Source organism: Penaeus monodon, chromosome 39, assembly GCF_015228065.2.
Source record: "Penaeus monodon isolate SGIC_2016 chromosome 39, NSTDA_Pmon_1, whole genome shotgun sequence".
Lineage (NCBI taxonomy): Eukaryota > Metazoa > Arthropoda > Malacostraca > Decapoda > Penaeidae > Penaeus > Penaeus monodon.
In genome coordinates this window covers 6,545,736-6,558,235 of record NC_051424.1, presented here as the reverse complement: position 1 = coordinate 6,558,235, position 12,500 = coordinate 6,545,736, and positions in this window count along the sequence as shown.

Here is a 12,500-nt window from a genome sequence, read left to right as displayed (position 1 = left end):
CATCATCATCATCATCATCATCATCATCATCATCATCATCATCATCATCATCATCATCATCACCCACCCACACACAGAACAACAACAAAACACACACACACACACACACACGCACACGCACACGCACGCACACACACACATGGCAGTCCATATGCACACTATACATACCCAAGAAACAGTCCTGGTTGAATACAAAGCGAGAGTACAGCCGAGGGATTTAAGGCCTCCCAAGGGAAAGGGATTAAGACCAGCGAGAGATTTAGGGATTACACCGGGCAGCGCTTCCTAGGATTAGAGGGATCTTGCTTACTTGCACGTCGTAAGTGATGCAAGTTTCTGCAAGACGCTGGGGTGATTAGGAGGATGATGTTAGCATAATCTCCACAAAAGTAGAATTAACACTTGATGAAATTCGGAAGAAGATTAAGGGGCGTGGGAGGGGAGGGGGAGGGATAGGGGTGAGGGGGGGGGGTTAGGGGAGGGGAGGGGAGGGGGGAGAGGGAGAGGCGAAGTGGGATGATCTATAGTTGATGATAATAATAAGAGTAGTAATAATAACAGTAATATAAGTAATATTGATAATACAACAACAACAACAATAATAATAATAATAATAATGATAATAATAATAATAATAATAATAATAAAAATAAAAATGATAATAATAATAATAATAATAATAATAATGATAATAATAACAATAAAAATAATAGTGATGATAATAATCAAAATAGTTTTGACAATACTAATGATAATAGTAATAATAATTGTGATGATAGTGATGATCATAGTAAAGATAATAATAGTATTAATAATATTGAAAAATTATGATATGAACATAATGTTGTATAATTATAACAATAATAATTATAATGATAATAACAATAATCATGATAATAGCAAAAAATATGATAACGGTGATACTGATTTTTTTTTTTTTTTTTTTTTTTTTATTGACATCATGATAATAACGATGATAATAACAATAAGACCAATAGTATAGTTATCCAGTTTTCTGTCTACTTTTTGGTTGCTTCTCTATTCATTCTTCATCCCTTTCTTTATCCACTTCATTATTCATTTCTTTATCCAATTGTATCCATCTCTTTTATCTCTTCTTTATCCACACCCTTCCATCTGCCCCAAGCTGAAAACAAGCCCAAAAAAACAGAAAGATTTGGTCTCTAAGAACACGCGTCATAAGGGTTGAAATCCCCTTCTAGGCGATTAATCACCAGTCGTGATATCAAATCCTTTATAAATTTGCAGGATTAGTAACAAAACGGAAAGTAAATATGATGATAGGTGAAGTGGCGAGGAAAAGAAGGATTTTGATAATGCGAGTAGAGAGGGGAGGAGAGAAAAGAAGAGGAGGAGAGAAGAGGAGAGGAGGAGAGAAGAGGAGAGGAAGGAAGGAAGGAAAAAAGGGAAAAGGAAACTAATAATAGCGATGAAGATTAGTGATGAAAGGATAAAGAAGTGTGTGTTTTGATAATGGTGATAACTGTAGTAAAAGTCATGATAATTTTAAGAGAAATAGTATTGATAATGAAATTGAATAGGTTCTAACGGAAAACCAGTGAAATAAAAATGAAAAATTATAATAAGGATGGTGATGATGTAATTGATGATGAGGGTGATGGTGATGATGATATGATGATGATAATGATGTTTGATTGATGAGAGATGAGATGATTTTAAAAAACAAAATAAATGAAAAACCTAAAACAGAAAAGAAATATAGGTTTTTAAAGACAAAAATGATAATTAAAAATAAAACCACAACAGCATGATAATAGTACATGTAAAGGGAAAATAAATGTTTAAAAACTTGTAGCAATATAATTACAAGATCTCTGGGAACAAGAAAAGCGAATGAATTAAATTATACATCGAAGTTATAATTATACCTCAGATTGTCCTCCAAGAAACAATTTTGGCTTATTTACAAATTTAGGTTTAATTTTCTTTAAGAACGAAAACACCTTTAGATAATGAGAAGGTATAAATTAAGTTCTCATGACGTTTAATCAGCATTTGATAAATTTTTCATTTTAAACTCCTTTAAACAAATTTGGGCCCTTTGGGCTTTCCGAATGATAAGGATAAAATAAAATGATTTTAGTATGATAATGTAATGTTTAAAATATAGTAAGGTAATAATGATAATAGTAATAATACTTTTTGGAAAAATAATGAAAAAGATAAAAATGTTGTAATAAATAATAAAATAATGAAAAATAATAAAAATATAAAAATAGAAATATTATAAAAAATAAAAATGTAATAAAATTTAATAGAAATAATAATGATAAAAACATAATAATAAAATTAAAACAAAAATTTAAAAATAAATAATTAATACAAAATCTATCTAATCTTTAATCAAAATAATGTAATATATAGAAATAATAATAATAATAATAATAAAAATAATAATAAAAAAATATATTTTTAAATAATAATAAAAATAATGATACAATATAAAAATGAAAATGATAATGATAAATACTAGTACTACTACTACTCTAATGATATGATAATGATAATAAAATAAAAAAATAAAAAAATAATATAAATAAAAATTAAAATTAAGAGTGTTTATAAGACTTAAATAAACAAAAGAAATAAAATAATAAAATATAAAAAAATAATAAAAATAATAATTTAAATAATGAAAATGAATAATAAAATAAAAATGAAAAATATAATAAAAATTAAAATAATAGTAATAAATATATATAAAAATAAAAAATAATAATAATAATGTAATAATATAACAATAAAAATGATAAAATTTAAAAAAACCATAATATGATGAGATATGATGATATGATGATGATGATGAGATGATGTGATGTGATATGATGTGATAAAATGAGATGATAAATGATAAAATAATCATAATATAAAAATAAAAAAAATAAGGAAATTATGCAAATTTTAAAAAAATCCATTTCTAATAAAAAAATGAGAAACTGTTTTAAAAATTTTTATTTAAATCCCCCCTTTTGAATATCAACACCTGTTGCTGCTAGCTAAATCATTTGATGTACGTACATTTCACTTCCACTAGCATTTCGAGTGATTAATAAAAAAAAGAAAGAAAGAAAGAAAGAAAAAATAATATTTATATATAACTCTTTCCTTTTCAAACCACAAAAGAAACAAAAAAAACTAAAAAAAAATAATAAAATAACAAAAACTTCAACAAAAACGTTAATAAAACAAAACAATAAAACAACATAACAACAAAAAACTCACCCCCCACCACCCCCAAAAACCACCCCACCACCACCCCACCAAAAAAACAACAACCACACAACAAAAACACAAAACAAAAACAAAAAAGACAACACCAACAACACTAACAGATTATATACCCAGAGAAACCTAAATTACTCGCGAGAAACGAAATAATTCTCTGTAAATACTGGCCTTATGCACTCCCTCTATGCTTTCTAGTGACGATGCATTGACGAAAGCACATTGGCATCTGCTTTATACAAAGGGGTCCAATTGAATGATTATCTAGCGTTTTTTATACGATCATGTCAGCAAAAGCGTTAGTTTGCATGCAGCGTCAGGGGGGAAAAGTACCTCAAAATAATGTTACTTGGCGAATCCCTAAAAAAAAATGATAAGGAAGCAGCAGAAGAAGAGAAAAATTATGATAAAGAAGAAGAAGAAATGATCATAATGAAGGAAAAAAATGAAGAAAAGGATGAGAAAGATGATGATAAATAAGAAGGAGAAGAAGAAAATGACAAAATATATGTTTAAAAAATTAAGATGATAATAGTGGGTAAAGGGGGGTAAAGAAAAAGTAAAAACTATAATGGTAAATAAGTGATATAACTGTGATATAATGTGATAAAAATAAAATTATTATTATTGAAAATGAAAAGATAATGGCAATGAAAATTATATAAATGAAATAATATAATAATAGTATAATAAAAATTTAAAATTTGGTAATGATAATTATAATATTGATGACATTGATGAGGATGATAATAATATAAATAGTAATGATAATTATAGCACTTGTGAAGATACTAATGGTACTATTATAACAATAACAATAATAATGATAATGATTCTGATACTACAATTATTACTACTTCTACTAGTAATCGTATAAAAATGCCTAATGAAATAAGAAAATAAAAAAAAATAATAAAAATTTTAAAATAAAAATAGTAATATACAAATAATTTTCCGTAAAAACAAATCTTTAAATGTAATGAAAATGCGGATTAATACGTCCAAAATATATAATAAAAACGAGGGGCATGGTGATATTGATAAAAAGGGCGATATAATAAAAAAAAAGGGAAAACCCCGACAAAACAAAAAAGTAAAAAATAGATAAAAAAATTAAAAATTTTCCAAAAAAGAGTAAAAAAAAATCCGTCCGCCTAAATATCTCCCGGACATCTCTCATTGTGAACAACAGTCAAGTGCGCGGAAACCCTAAACCGGGCGGGATCGCCCGAGAGAAGACACACACACACACAAAAAAACAAGAACGAAAATATAGAATAGAGTCTGAACTATGACATTTTTCTCTCCCTCTCTGTCCCGTTCTTTTTTTAAGTTACTAGCAGGGGGGGTCCACCCTCCCTCGCGTAGTTTTTTTCTATTCGACGCGGTGAGGGTAACTGTCTTTACTGTATCCGGGTTATGCTTCGTTGTAGCGGGGTGGAAGGTATTGTGCTCTCGGTTTGTCTGAATAAAGAATAAATGGCGATTTTATCGTATTTTATAGTGAGTGGGTCATTACTCTATCTTAAAAATTTTTTTAGTTTTTAATAAAACCCCATTCGAAAGTGAACCTTATGTATCCTTGACTTAAGTTTTTTACAGACTACACGGCTTGTATCTGCTCATTAACGGGAATATCGGAATACACTAAATTCCTTAAATGAATCGGATTCCAAACTGAGGTTTTGCTTTTAAAAACAAAAGATTTAGGGATTTGGGGACGATAACACGTTTAATTTACCATAAATGTTATTCTCCCTCTCAAAATACACACACACACACACACACACACACACAACCCCCCAACACACACACACACCCACACAACCACACAACCCCACACCAAACACACACAGCAGGTAGATAAAATACATATAACATAGTGGGGAGATAGATAATAGGGAACATATAGATAATAGTAGATAATGATAATAGAGAGAAAGAGAGAGATAGATGACAGCAACAGACAAAAGACAACCAAAAAGAAAGGAAGAAAGGAAGAAACGTCAATACAAACCATCAAACCGGGAAAAGCAGCCAGAGACATGCAATAAGATCCAATCGAAATATTCAACAAGCCCAAAACCCCCTTTTTTCCCCAAAGAACAATGCCAAACCAAACCAAAAAAGAAAACCCCAAAAACTGTGGGCATTATTACATCCTCTTCCCCTTTCAAAAATTACACACCCAATAATAATATCTGGGATCATGAAAAAAACAAAAAAAAACAAACAAAACACTAAAGCCCCACCCTCTCTCTTTTCCATCCTTGCTTATCCTCTTTCTCTCTCTCTTTTTTTTTTTTTCTCTCTCTTTTCTCTTCTCTTACCCTCCTCTCTCTCCCTTCCCTCTCGTCTCCTTTTGGGGATAAAAATAGAGTAGATTAGAGATGATGTAAATAATAGGTATAAAATAAAAGATTGTAGATAGATATAGATAATTAATAATAGATACAGATAGATTAGAAGAAAAAATTTGATAGATAAAATAGATAGATAGATGATATAGATAGATATATGATAGTAGTATAGATAGATAGATATAGACAGTAGATTTTGTAGATAAATAAAATATAATATATATAGATAGTGATAGATATAGATAGATAGATTTGAAGATAAGATAATAGATAGATATAAAGATAGATAATTAGAAAAGAGATAGATTAGATAGATAGATAGGAAAATATAGATAGACAGAAATAATAAAGTAGAAATAAAAAAGATAATAGTAGAGTAGTAGATTAGATGATAAAATAGATTAAAAGAGTTAGATAAAGAATAGATAGATGAGACGAGAGATAAAAATAGAGATAGAGAGGAAGGCTTTCTGTCGGGGAAGCCCCGAAAAACATCCCCCCAAGCGGCGGATGGGGCTTGGCCGAAAAAAAGGAGGGGGGGCCCGCTCCTTCCCCCGCGTGGAACCTGTCCCATGCCCCCGGTCACATCCCCTTTTAAAAAGGGGCCCGTTGTTTGTTCTTTCATTGATAAAAAAGGTAAGTAAAAAAAAGCAAAGCACCACAGGAAAATAAAAATAAAATACGATAAAAAAAAAAAGGGTAAAGTCGTTCTGAGGGAAGGTCATAAAAATTTCTTCATTAGGGTACTCGGCTGGTGCTGGGCCCAATTAAACCGAAAACCCTTTCGTTAAAAGCCCAGTTCCCCGCAATATTCTAAATGCATTATAATGGGGTCAAACACAACCCCTTTTCCTTGCGCTCCAGCACGCCACAGTATAGGGTAAACCGGGTACACCAAAAACCCCAGTCCAGAGCAAATCCCCTAGGGGTTTTTTTTTTGAGGGTTTTTATCCTTCCCAGTCTCGTGGCAAAATTATTTTAACAAAAATTTATACAAAGTTAACATGAAATTCTTAACATTTTTTTTTAAAAAAAATAAACAGAAGTAAAAAAGGGTTAAGATAAAAAAAAAATTTAAAAATTATAATAAAACAGTAAAACCGACGGGAAAAAAAAACAGTAAGAAAAATAATAAAACATACATTAAACATGTAAAAAAATAACTAAAATCAGGGAAAAACTTGTATTGATACTGCAAAATCCCTATTTCCCTTGACCCCCAGTACTTCATATTATAGATTATTAAGATGGGGACGGGCCCGACTAAAAAAACAGGAAAAAAAAAAATAAAATGTTTAGAGCTTAAACCAAATTTCGTAGGAGATAAAAAGAAAAAATAAAATTAGCCTTTAAATTTTTTAAAAAAAAAAAAAATCCCAAAAAAATTTTAAAAAAAAAATTTTGTAACTAAAAGGGGGGGGGGGTTCGGGTTTAAAAACCTAAAAAACCTTTTAACATAAAAAGGGAAAGGATGGGTAAAAAAAGAAAAAAATTTAGATCCCCCCCAAAAAAAAAAAACCTTCTAGTAAAAAGGGGGGGATAAAACCCAAATAACCATCCTTAAAGGGTTATTCGCCACCTACGGGGTCGAACGTTCGAAAACTCAGAGGAAAATCGGAAAAGACAAAATTTTTTTACCACATTTTTTTTATTAAAATACATGTTTGCATAAAAAATGTTGAGTAGGTTGTGTGGGCGGGGGTCATCTCCCGCGGTTTGAGCGCCGCCCCTGGTTCCCCCGGTTCGGTTCGGGGTTGGGGTTCCGGGTTTAGGGTTCGGGTTCAGGTGTCAAGGGGGTCGAGGGGACAGGTAGGTATTAGGGTAAAAGGGAAGGGGTAGGTGTAGACGAAAGCCAAAGGAAAGGGCGAAAAGGAGAAATTAAAGGAGCCGAAGATGGGGATGAAAGAAAAGAGTAGGGCACCGGGGGAAAAAAAAAAGGAAAGCGAGGGATTATATGGAGAGAGAAAAAAAGAAGAACGTAATCGCGAAGTAAAGAAAGGAGGGAAAAAAGGGGAAGGGTGAAAAAAAATGAGAGAAAAAGAGAGAAAATATAGAAAAAGCTAACGAGAAAACAACCCATAGTAGAAAGGAAAGGGGGAAAATTTAAAAGGAAAAGGGAACAAAAAAAATGAGCAAGTATTTAGAGCAAAAGAACTAATTTTTGGAGAGACGAAGGTAGAGAGAGGGTAAAAGGGAGGTAGGGGAACTAAGGGAACAAGGGGGAGGAATAAGGGGGAGAGGGGTTCAGTGCAGGATGGGGGGGGGGGGGGGAAGGGAGGGACCTCACACAGATATATAAATAAAGGGTAGATAGATAGATAGACGAATAGATAATAAATTGTAATAATAGATAGATAGAGATACAGAGATAAATATAGAGATAGAGATAGATAGAAGAAAGAGAGAAGCGAGAGAAAGAGAGAAGAGAGAGAGAGAGAGAGAGAGGGGAGAGAGAGAAGAGAAACGACAGAAGGGGAAGGAGAAAGAAGAGAAGAGGAAAAAGAAGAGGAGAGAGAAGAAGAGAAAAGAAGGAGAGAGAGAAAAGGAAGAAAAAAGAGAAAAGAAAAAAAAAAAGAGAGAAAAAAAAGAGAAAAGGATAAGAAAAAAAAAAAAGAAAGAAAGAAAGAGAAAAAAAAGAAACAGAGAAAAAGGGGGAAAAAGAGAAAAAAAAAGGAAGACGGAGAGGGGAATGAAAAGAAAACAGAGAGGAGAGAGAGAAAGAAAAGAAACAGAGAGAGAGAAGAAAAAAAAAAGACAGAGAGAGCCAGCATAGCTCAAATCCTCCTGATTACTTTAGAATTTTTTGTACCTTCTCGTTATGTAATTTGCTTTCTCTGAAAAGAGGTCTCGTTAATTGGCAAAAAAAAAAAAAAAAAAAAAAAAAGTTTGTCATCAGTATCTTTTACATCGAGTCTATTGTCACAAAGCGCAAACATTATTCAGTAAATGGATTAGAAATGCAAATGGAATCGAAATGAGACAATGGTTGAAATGAAAATGGTAATGATGGTAATGATGAGGATGATGGAAATAATGATGCTATTAGTGATGATGATGGAAATAATGATGCTATTGGTGAGATGATGGAAATAATGATGCTATTAGTGATGATGATGGAAATAATGATGCTATTGGTGATGATGATGAATGCCAATGAGGATGTTAGAGACAATGATGGTAATTGGAGCAATAATGACAACACCAATAAAGGAAATGAGGATAAATGGTGATGATAGGGATAATGAAACTAGTGATCAACCGAAACGAATGATAAGGGACCGAATTAAAAAAAAAAGTCAGAATGCAGGATTTTTTTTTTTCATTCTTCCTCTTCTTTCTTCCATCTCTTCCTTCTCTCTTTCTTCTTTTCAATCTTATCGATCTACCTATCCCTTCTTTTCATATTTGCTTGTCAATTTTTCCTTTCTCTCTCTCTCTCTCTCTTTCTCTCTTCCTCTTTTTCTTTCTCACTCTCTTTCTCTCTCTCTCTCTCTCTCTCTCTCTCTCTTTCTTTATTAAACAAATCCTTTTATTTTCTCTTTAAACCTAATAATTAATACTAGGCAATAAAAATAGACAAACGATAACCTGATAACATATTATTTTTATACATCAAAATACAACAACAACAAAACAACTACAACAACAAAAACCTTATCCTGAGAAGGTGGAATGGAATATATAACAAAAATACAAGCGTGTTTATCAAACGCGTTTCGGCGTTCAACTTTCCCTAAACTCTCTAACTGATTTGCTTTTAGAGGCAAGAACTCAGGCTGGAAATCGGATTAAATCACGAAGTTTAGTGTATTCCAATATTCCTGTTAATGAGTAGATACAAGGCTGTGTTAGTTTGTGTGCGAAGCCTTTATGTCACGGTTGCATAAGGTTCACTTTCGAATGACGATGATGATCCCGTTTTCGGTTCGGCGCGATTTATCCTAATTAGGGGTAACTGTTTTAGAAAGACTGAAATAACTTGCTGTATCGGTTTCGCATCCCATTTCAGTGCTTATGAATTACGATGAAATGGCGTTCTGTGCGTTCGTAAACCGAATAGATCCTGAAAACGAGGCAGATATACGGCGTTTGATAAGTATAATAAGAATAAGTTTAACCCAGTTGCGCTCACCGTGTCGGATAGAAACACCGGGTGATGATGCTAGAATCCCGAGATATTGTATGATATTGCGTAAAGATGAGGAGAAAAGTGTTACGATATTTCTAAGCTTATTTCTTATGTGTTTTCCTTGTCCCGAGTGAGCCAGTTTCTCTCTCTCTCTCTCTCTCTCTCTCTCTCTCTCTCTCTCTCTCTCCTCATATCTCTCTCTCTCTCTCTCCCCACCTTCTCTCTCTCTCATCTCTCTCTTCATCTCTCTCTCTCCTCTCTCTATCTCTCTCTCTTCTCTCTCTCTCTCTCTCTATCTCTCTCTCTTTATCTCTCTCTCCTCTCTCCCCTCCTCTCTTTTTCATCTCTCTCTCTCTCTCTCTCTCTCTCTCTCTCCTCCTCCTTTTCAGTCTCTCTCCTCTCTCTCTCTCTTCCTCTCTCTCTTCTCTCTCTCTCTCTCTTCCTCTCCTCATCTCTCTCCCCTTTCTCTCTCTCTCTCTCTCTCTCTCTCTCTCTCTCTCTCTCTTCTCTCTCTCTCTCTCTCTCTCTCCCCTTATTTTCCTTCCGCTCCTAATTTAATTCACGATTTTTCTTCCTATTCTTGCCTTTTTCGTTTTCCTCCACATTTCCTCGTCAACATCAATTATTCCACACGTTTTTAAAATCACAATACCCCTTTACAAGTCATCTATAAAAAAAATAAAGTTTCCAGTGATTCTTCTATCAGTAAACAAAGCCTCTATTATAACTACACACCGTCGAGATATAACATCAACAATAGCAAGATATTTTTTTGCAAATGCATGTGAATGGTACAAAGAGACATTGCATTTCTTATGATCATGGCTTGGAATCGATAGACAGGTAAGAGAAATCGAGTAAAAAATGAGCGACTGTTGTGTGTGTGTGTGTGTGTGTGTGTGTGTGTGTGTGTGTGTGTGTGTGTGTGGTGTGTGTGTGTGTGTGTGTGTGTGTGTGTGTGGGAGAGAGGGAGGAGAGAGATGAGAGAGGAGAGGAGAGAAGAGAGAGAACGAGAGAGAAGAGAGAAGGAGAGAGAGAGAGATGAGGAGGAGAGAAGAGAGCGAGGGGGCGAGAGAGGAGAGAGAGAGAGAGGAGAGAGAGAGGAAGAGAGAGAGAGAGAGAGAGAGAGAGAGATACACACAAAAAAACAGCATACACACACAAACAACCACACACACACACACACACACACACACCCAACCAACACCACAACAACACAACACAATAACACACACACAACACACACACACACACACACACACACACACACACACACACACACACTGTCAAGACGAGAGACTTGCCTTTACCCAGACAACAACAGAGCGAGGAGTGACTAACACGGAGCAGGTCAAACTCCTTCGGGATAAATGAGGTCATTGTCGCCCTGAGCAGAGAATGACCTTTTCCGGCCTTATCACGAGGGGAAGGGGGTTCGAAAGGGGCGGAGGGGAGGGGGGGAGGGGTTGACACGACCTTATAGGAGCCATAAATCCTTGGCTGGAGAAACCAAGGGAGGGAGGGGATGGTACGGACAATGGGTATACAAGTGGGTGGATTTGTCTGTGTCTGTGTGAAAGACAGTGTTTTTTTTTATGTTTTTATATGTTTTTTTTTTGTGTGTGTTTGTCTTTTGTTTTTGTTTTTGCTTTATATGCTTGCTTGGTTATCTGTCCGTTTGTCTGATTCATTTGTCTGTTTGTTTGTTTGTTTGTCCTTCTGCCAGGCTTTCTGTCTCTCTGCCTCTGTCTATCTCCCCTTCTCTGCTTTCTCTGACTTTGTCTGTCTTCTCCCCCCCCCTCTCTCTTCTCTCTATCTATCTATCTATCTATCTCTTTATCGTTCTTTCTTTCTTTCTTTCTTTCTATTTATTTATCTATCTCTTTATATATCTATCTCTTTATCTTCAGACACACACACACACACAAAATCATTCACATCCATACACTGGCACACACACACACACACACACACACACACACACACACACACACACACACACCGAACACACCCGCACACACACACACACATCCGTACAGACTTCCGTACACACACACACATTTCCGTAAACACACTCCAAAACGTACAGGAGTCAACCAGCCTGTTTCCTCCTCGTCCTTTTCCTTTCTTTTCTCCCTTCTTTTCTGTTTACGCTCATTCATTCTTTTCTCTCTATCTTTTTCTCATTTCCTCTCAATCTCCTCCACACTTCCCTTCGGTTTGTCTTTTTGTCACTTTCCTCCTTATGGCCTCTCATTTTTCTTGCGTTTTCTCGCTATTACTTTTCGTTTCTCTTCCCTTTTTCACTCCTTTCTACGCCTTCATTTGTTTGTCTTTGTCTCTCCGTTCGCTAGTCTGTCTGCCGTCTCTCTCTCTCTCTCCAGCGTTCGTTCTATCTGTCTCTACGCGTCCTTTTCTCTCCGTCTCTCTCTCTCTCTCTCTCTCTCTCTCTCTCTCTCTCTCTCTCTCTCTCTCCTCTCTCTCTCTTCCTCTCTCTCTCTCTCTCTCTCTCTCTCTCTCTCTCTCTCTCTCCTCTCTCTCTCTCTCTCTCTCTCTCTCTCTCTCTCTCTCTCTCTCTCTCTCTCTCTCTCTCTCTCTCTCTCTCTCTCTCTCTCTCTCTCTCTCTCTCTCTCTCTCTCTCTCTCCCTCCCTCCTCCCCCCATCTCTCCCTCCCTCTCTCTCTCTCTCCCTCTCTCTCTCTCTCACTTCTCTCTCTTCTATTTCTCCTGCCCCTCACACCTGTG